Source organism: Macrobrachium rosenbergii, chromosome 54, assembly GCF_040412425.1.
Source record: "Macrobrachium rosenbergii isolate ZJJX-2024 chromosome 54, ASM4041242v1, whole genome shotgun sequence".
Lineage (NCBI taxonomy): Eukaryota > Metazoa > Arthropoda > Malacostraca > Decapoda > Palaemonidae > Macrobrachium > Macrobrachium rosenbergii.
This window is the reverse complement of record NC_089794.1, coordinates 34,908,063-34,915,823: the sequence shown is the minus strand read 5'-3', so window position 1 is coordinate 34,915,823 and position 7,761 is coordinate 34,908,063.

The window sequence follows — 7,761 nt, the reverse complement described above, 5'->3', positions numbered from 1 at the left end:
TCATTGTGCTGGTCATTATTATGATGATGATGATTATTATTATTATTATTATTATTATATTATTATTATTATTATTATTATTATTATTATTATTTTAAATATGTTCCCATGCATGACTGTGAATTTGTTTCTCCTTTTCAGGACATGCTGCTGTCAGTATTTTTCAATTATTATTATTATTATTATTATTATTATTATTATTATTATTATTATTATTATTATTATTATTATTATTATTCCCACATTCATACTTTGCTAATACAAAATAACCGTTGGTTTGTGAGGCAGACTTCCACCGAGCAAAAGAGGAAAACGAAGCCAAAGAATAATGAAGCACAGTTGCAAATGCAAAAATAATCAGATGTGTAGAAAGTTAAAAGAAAAACACTGTGATTCGAAGGGGCATAAAACTTCTTCTCTAATTAATTCAGCAGAACCCCCTGCTCATTCGATGCTTCTCAAGATTATAGGTCCAGATAGGCCGCTTCGATCAGGGTTTTTGAGGGGGAGGGGATGGGGGTTGGTGTGGGGGGTGAGGGTAACGTCGAGAAGAATTAGATCTTGCATAATCAAGTGACTGCAATCAGGGGCTGCATTGCTTGCTTGCTCTGCCCAGGTTGGGCTTTCTCGCAAGCAGTGCAGGTGTTGTATTTCTTAAAGGGCTGTTTTGTTTTATGGATTTTCATCTCCGCCCACGAAATTGGACGGATTTAGATTTTTTGGGGGGGTGGGGGTTAGGTTTGAGGGTGTTGAGGTGGGGTACACATTTAACTGATTCAGTTGTAAATATTTTTGGAAAATTATCTTAATTGAATGATGCTCTTTCCAGGTACGTTCAGCTTCTGGTCGTCTTTGATTTTGATAACGCGTTAAGGTGAGTCTCAGTGATATGTTTATACGTAAAGGAAAGGTAATTAACCATAAAAGTGATTCCAGGGGGACCTGCATGCTGAAAATTGAAAATAAGATAAAATTACGACTAGAATTTTTTTAAGATAAGATAAAGTGTCAAATCAGTTTAGAAGAGGAAAAAACAGATTTTCATTATTTTTTTATTCAATTGCTTAATGCGTTACTTTTTTTTAACTTGTAGATTAATAAACTATATCTATTTTATTTTCATATTTAATGAGGTAAGTGGGACTCTCCTGACATGAAATTTGAAAATAGCCTTCAAGGATTGTCTTTATTTATTTATTTCCTTGATTGCTAGTGATTTCCGTTAATGACTTAGTTTGCAGGTGATTCCGGTAATCACTTAGTTTGCTAGTGATTCCGTTAATGACTTAGTTTGCAAGTGATTCCGGTAATCACTTAGTTTGCTAGTGATTCCGTTAATGACTTAGTTTGCAAGTGATTCCGGTAATCACTTAGTTTGCTAGTGATTCCGTTAATGACTTAGTTTGCAAGTGATTCCGGTAATTACTTGGTTTGCTAGTGATTCGGTTAATGACTTAGTTTGCTAGTGATTCCGTTAATTACTAAGTTTGCTAGTGATTCCGTTAATGGCTTAGTTTGTTAGTGATTCCGTTAATGACTTAGTTTGCTAGTGATTCCGTTAATTACTAAGTTTGCTGGTGATTCCGTTAATAACTTAGTTTGCTAGTGATTCCGTTAATGACCTAATTTGCCAGTGATTCCGTTAATTACTTAGCTTGCTAGTGGTCCCGTTAATGACTTAGTTTGCTAGTGATTCCGTTAATGACTTAGTTAGCTAGTGATTCCGTTAATTACGTAATTTGCTAGTGATTCTATTAATAAAGCAATTTGCTACTGATTCAGTAAATAAAGCAACTCGATTTCTTTCAAAGATAGAAAACAGATAGACACTGACGGTGTCGAGTCTTTAAAAAAAATTTATAGCTATCTCTTGCACACTGATATGAAATCTAAAAAGCTGCGCGTTTAAATATTCGTTGCGATAACATCATATAAGTCTGACATTCACATTATTATCGTGAAGATTTATTAATAACCATAACTGATACCCTCTCCCTTTGTTCGACGCAATGCTAGACCATTAGTAACTGTAAATACTCTTATTAAAATGATGGGTCGACTACGAGGTATACCGGTGCGCTCTTTTGTGTGTGTGTGTGTGTGTGTGTGTGTGTGGGTGTGTGTGTGTGTGCAGAATGTTTAATATGGACTAGGTGATTTTTATGAATGTCCGGTGTATAGAAGTGTTTATCAAGTACAGTGTGTTTTATGTATGTTGGAGTGTTATCTGATTTATCTGTTGATATATATATATATATATATATATATATATATATATATATATATATATATATAGATAGATAGATAGATAAATTATATATATATATATATATATACATATATATATATATATATATATGTATAGATATATATATATATTATAGATAGATATATATATATATAAATGTATATATACATAGATAAATAAATAAATTGTATATATATGTATATATGTAAGATAAATAAATTATATATATATAATATATATATATATATATATATATATATATATGTGTGTGTGTATTGTGTGTGTGTTTACGTTTGTTTGTGTTTGGAATGACTTGCATACAGTTGCAGTAATTTAGTGATTATTGTTCTCAATCTTACTTATCAATGTATAATTTCTTTTTGATAAAGAGCATTGTTAAAAAAAATAATATCAGTTGTTGGAATAACTCACATAAAAAATTTGAGATATTGGGAGGGAGCGAAGAAGAAGAACGCTAGAAAAACAATTAGTTTTTTAGAATATATTCGACAGAAATGAATGAAGGGACGCTTTTCAAATTAATATAATCCATCAGAAAGAAAACCAACATTTTTGCAGTACTTAAGTCTAAGAAGAGTTAATTAGAACAAGTAAAAAATGCGCCGAAGTTTCTTCTGCGCAATCGAGTTTTTTCAGCATTAATCAAGGCATATATGTCAAGGCCACCGAAAATAGATCTATCTTTAGGTGGTCTCGGTACAATGCTGTATGAGCCGCGGCTCATGAAACTCTCAGCCGGCCGTGGTGGCCTGTGTTGTTGCATTGCCAGAGGCACGATTATGGTTAACTTTAACCTTAAATAAAATCAAAACTACTGAGGCTAGAGGGCTGCAATTTGGTATGTTTGATGATTGGGGGTGGGTGGTCAACATATCAGTTTGCAGCCCTCTAGCCTCAGCAGATTTTAAGATCTGAGGGCGGAGAGAAAAAGTGCGGACAGAATAAAGTGCGGAGGGACAGACAAAACCAGCACAATAGTTTTCTTTTCAGAAAACTAAAAAATGGTATATATTTTGGATTAGTAAAGTAACGAATGGATAAATAAATAAACTGGTATTTGAAATTAATAGAGTCAATTAAATCCTCGGGACAGGCAATTATGTTGGATCAAATGAGTAGTCTGGGGGGACGCTGCCTTATAAAGGTAGAATTGAAATGATCACCTGCCTAGATTAAACTACCGGAGCAAAGCAATAAAGACGATGATAAATAATGATGCAGACGATAATGGAAAGTATTAAAACGGGCCTGATGAGGAAAAGTAATGTAAGTGATAATGAAGAACAATGAAGATGATGATCATTGGAGTCGCTATTATGGCTAAGGATAATGAGAATGTAAGATCAGAGAATGCGTTTGGAATTAATGGGTCAGTTTTTACATCAGGAAGAATTGTCCTTTGCATATGAAATATGGCGCAAAGACTGAAATGCTGTTTACATAACTCATGGTTTTTCTGAGTGACTCTATTGGTTTTTTGGGTCTTCATGTGACCCATCATCGCTCACACGGGTCCTTTATATTTTCCTGCAGGTTTTTGTAACCCTCTTTCGAGATTGATTGATATGATTATGGCTACTAAAACTGGCGTCATATCTTTCGAGATGAACGATAGCACAACTCTCAGCCTATTTTTTTTTTTTTTCTTTAAATCCGGTCCATAGACCAGAAGCCCCGTATTGGGATAGAGCCGTCAGTGCATCTCATGCGGTGCACTGTGAGCATTACTTACAACCCCTTTCATTCCTTTTACTGTACCTCCTTTCTTATTCGTTTTCTTCCACTTACTTTCCACCCTTTCCTAACAGTTGATTCATAATGCAACTGCGAGGTTTTCCTCTTGTTACACTTTTTCAAACCTTTTACTGTCAAATTTCCGTTTCAGCGCTGAATGACCCCATATGTCCCAGTGCTTGGCCTTTGGTCTAAGTTCTATATTCAGTCTATTCAATCATATAGACCAGAAGATGTTTCTGTCATTGATATTTTGGGATGAGGTTGCCAACCCCCACGCGTTTGCTCCAGCAGATGGCCTTGGGATCTTTTGTGCCAACGGCATCAAGTTTGCGTGGTGGTCACTTATCCGGCAGTTTCCCATGTCCTGTGTTGTTCAGCTTTACTGATCGAGAACCAATTTATTTTTTTATTGCCGATGGTATTGCCAGGTCGGTACTTGACCTAAATCAATTTTAAAAGCGATAATGAAAATACAAAAATATAAAAGATTGAAGATGACTTGCAAGATAGAGGTGAATAGGGCTATGCGTGTAGGGGTTTCAACACTATGCTTTTGAGACTTCTAAGTATAGATGTATGTAGCGGCTAATGTTATGGAAGCTTCCTTGATGTGGCAGGGACACCTTTTTGTGTAGCATATTTTCCGTAAGAAGAACTGAAAGGTTTTCAGAGGAATGTGGAGAAGTGGTAAAAAAGGTTAGCGTAGGTGAAAGGTTGTATTTGAGTATTTTAAGATTGTTCTGTCATGTGGAGAGAGTGGAGAACACAAGGAAGGTTTTGTGAGGGTTGGATGGCTGGCATGGAAAAGGTTGTGTATGTAGGGAGTTAGACGCACTGCTAATGGGACTTCCAGGTAGTTAGGCAACTTTGTCTGGTCATTGCCCAGAAACTATTGGTGAGAAACTGAAAGAATTAGCAGAGAAAACATAGGTGCAGAGTATAAAAAATATATATATATATATATATATATATATATATATATATATATATATATATATATATATATATATATATATATATATATATATGTATATATATGTGTGTGTGTGTGTGTGTGTGTGAGTGTGTATGTTTTGTGTATCTACATATGAAATGATACTAGATAGCAAATGCAAAGCAAAGCTTTTCACTTTCAAGGCGTTTGCAAAAAGTAAAACTTTCCGTTTGCATTCACCTTTATTCTCTCTCTCTCTCTCTCTCTCTCTCTCTCTCTCTCTCTCTCTCTCTCTCTCTCGTTATCTAAGTATGAAGTTGTCCCATTCCCCAACTCCCTCCCCACTCCCCTCTCCTCTCTCCTTTCCCTTACTCCGCGGTCAGGCAAAGCAAGCTAATATCTACTTTTGCAGCTGTAAAGGCAAAACCTGTTTGTCTAATTGGCCGTAGTTCTACTTTCATCTACTTTGTAACCCCCTTCAAGTGGGGATTTTTTTTCCAATTTTTTTCCCGAGTTGGGAGGTTCGTCGACATTACGAGCTCTTGTATGGTGTCAATAGACAAGGTCGTATTTCGGTTAGACATTGCATGAAGGCGGTTTATCAAAAATAACTCACGTAGGGGAAAAGGGCCGCCAGTGCACCTCAAGCAGTGCACTGTAGGCATTACTTGAGGTTCTTTGCAGCGTCCCGTCGACCCGTAGTTGCAACCCCTTTCATTCCTTTTACTGTACCTCCATTCATATTCTCTTTATTCCATCTTACTTTCCACCCTCTCCTAATAAATGATTTGCAGTGCAACTGCGAGGTTTTCCTTCTGCTACACCTTTCAAACCTTTTTGCTGTCAATTTCCGTTTCAGCGCTGAATGACCTCATAGGCCCCAGTGCTTTGCCGTTGGCCGAAATTCTATATTCTGTTCTATTCTTTAAAAAGAACAGTAAGTATAAAGCCTATCGATTGAACATGTACTATTGTTAGACTCGAGGAATTTCATTCGACTTCGCTTATGTCTTATTGTGACCCTGTAATGCCATGTTTCAGGCCATCCCAGCGCAGAAATCATCATCATCAGACCTTCGATGAAGCCTTCAGAACTGTTTGTGTTGTTATCAGATCTGTCCGGAAATCAAAGGGGAAGGCCTTTGACTCAGTGCAAGAATTCACTGAAGTTTCAGAATGATTTTGTACCTGATAAAAATGCTAGTTTCAAAAAATGGTGCTGGTGATGCTAGTGAATTTTGGCATTTTTCTTTGGGCAGCTTTCTTCAAAACATTCACAGTTCACACCTGATCAGAACGGCACAAAATGATAATCTCATCTTGGAAGGAGGCCATCTTTGAGGCAGTTCGTTGAATAAAATGACCTACAAACTGCCATTTCCTTCAACTAATAATAATAATAATAATAATAATAATAATAATAATAATAATAATAATAATAATAATAATAATAGTTAAAGTCCTCCAGGGCCTCTGTAGGCTCATAGGGTAGGCGCTGATCTCCTGTTTCTTAGGCTGACAGCCAGTAGGGGACAGGTCCCAATGTCTATGACACGTGGCCAGTGTGTCGCTAGGCCCACTGTTTAACTCCCCAGCCCGAGGGCTGGTACCTATTCTCCTACTGAACCTCTCAGGTCTTTTCAGACCGTTAGGTTGACGGGCTGCCGGATTTTTGCAATGGCGCAATCCGAGGCATCAGTGAGCAGCGGGATTTGAACCCCGGTCCTCTCGACCAAAATTCACTAGTGAAAACTGGATCACACCTAATATAAAAGATCTTGGATCTTGACCCTTGGGTGAGATATAAATTATGCATTTCCTGAAAATTTCGAAAAAATCAGATAATAATATTTTATAGTTTTTAAAATGGAGAGAACATATAGCTGGATGGAGGAGGCTAGATTTCCCTAATCAATCGCAGATGCTTAAATGAGCCCTGAAAAAGCATTCAGTATCCTACGGCCACTGGATATTGAAGATTCACATGTCTAGGTTAAAGATAAATGCTAGGGGACAGATGTCAGTGGCGGTGGGTTTCAGTGAGGCACGAGAGCCAACGTACTGAGCTGGATAAAATACGCTATTGCTGGTTACTGGTCTTTTAGCGGGGTTGAGGGTGGGGGTGGGGACGGTTTTCGGGGAACTCAAGTGAAAAATTCGTCACTTGGTTTACAAACTTGAAAAGACTAGTTTATAATAAAAAGATTAACTTTACTAAAGAATAATAGTAGTGATAGGAATAACTTATCATTATCTACGCCCTAAAGAGGGAGAAGTGATGCGTACATTATATATATGTATATATATATATATATATATATATATATATATAAATATATATATAAATTATATACATATATATATAAATTATATATATTTATATATTTATATATATATATATATATATATATATACAGAATATACATTATATACATATATATGGTTAGAGAGAGAATGTAGTATATTATTTTATATTTATATGTGTATATTATGTGTATATATATATATATATATATATATATATATATATATATATCTACTGTATGTATATATATTATATATATAACTGTATGTATATATCGTATGTATAAATAAAATTCTCTCTCTCTCTCTCTCATTTTCTTGCGCTATTTATCTCCTCAGCCACCCGCTACGCACCACGCCCTTTCCTACAACAGCCATTAAAACCTCCGAGTAATTACAAGAGGCAAGGGTTGTAGAGGAAAGTAGGTCCATGTGGCCTTGCTGAGAAAGCTCTCTCTCTCTCTCTCTCTCTCTCTCTCTCTCTCTCTCTCTCTCTCTCTCTCTCTCTCTCTCTCTC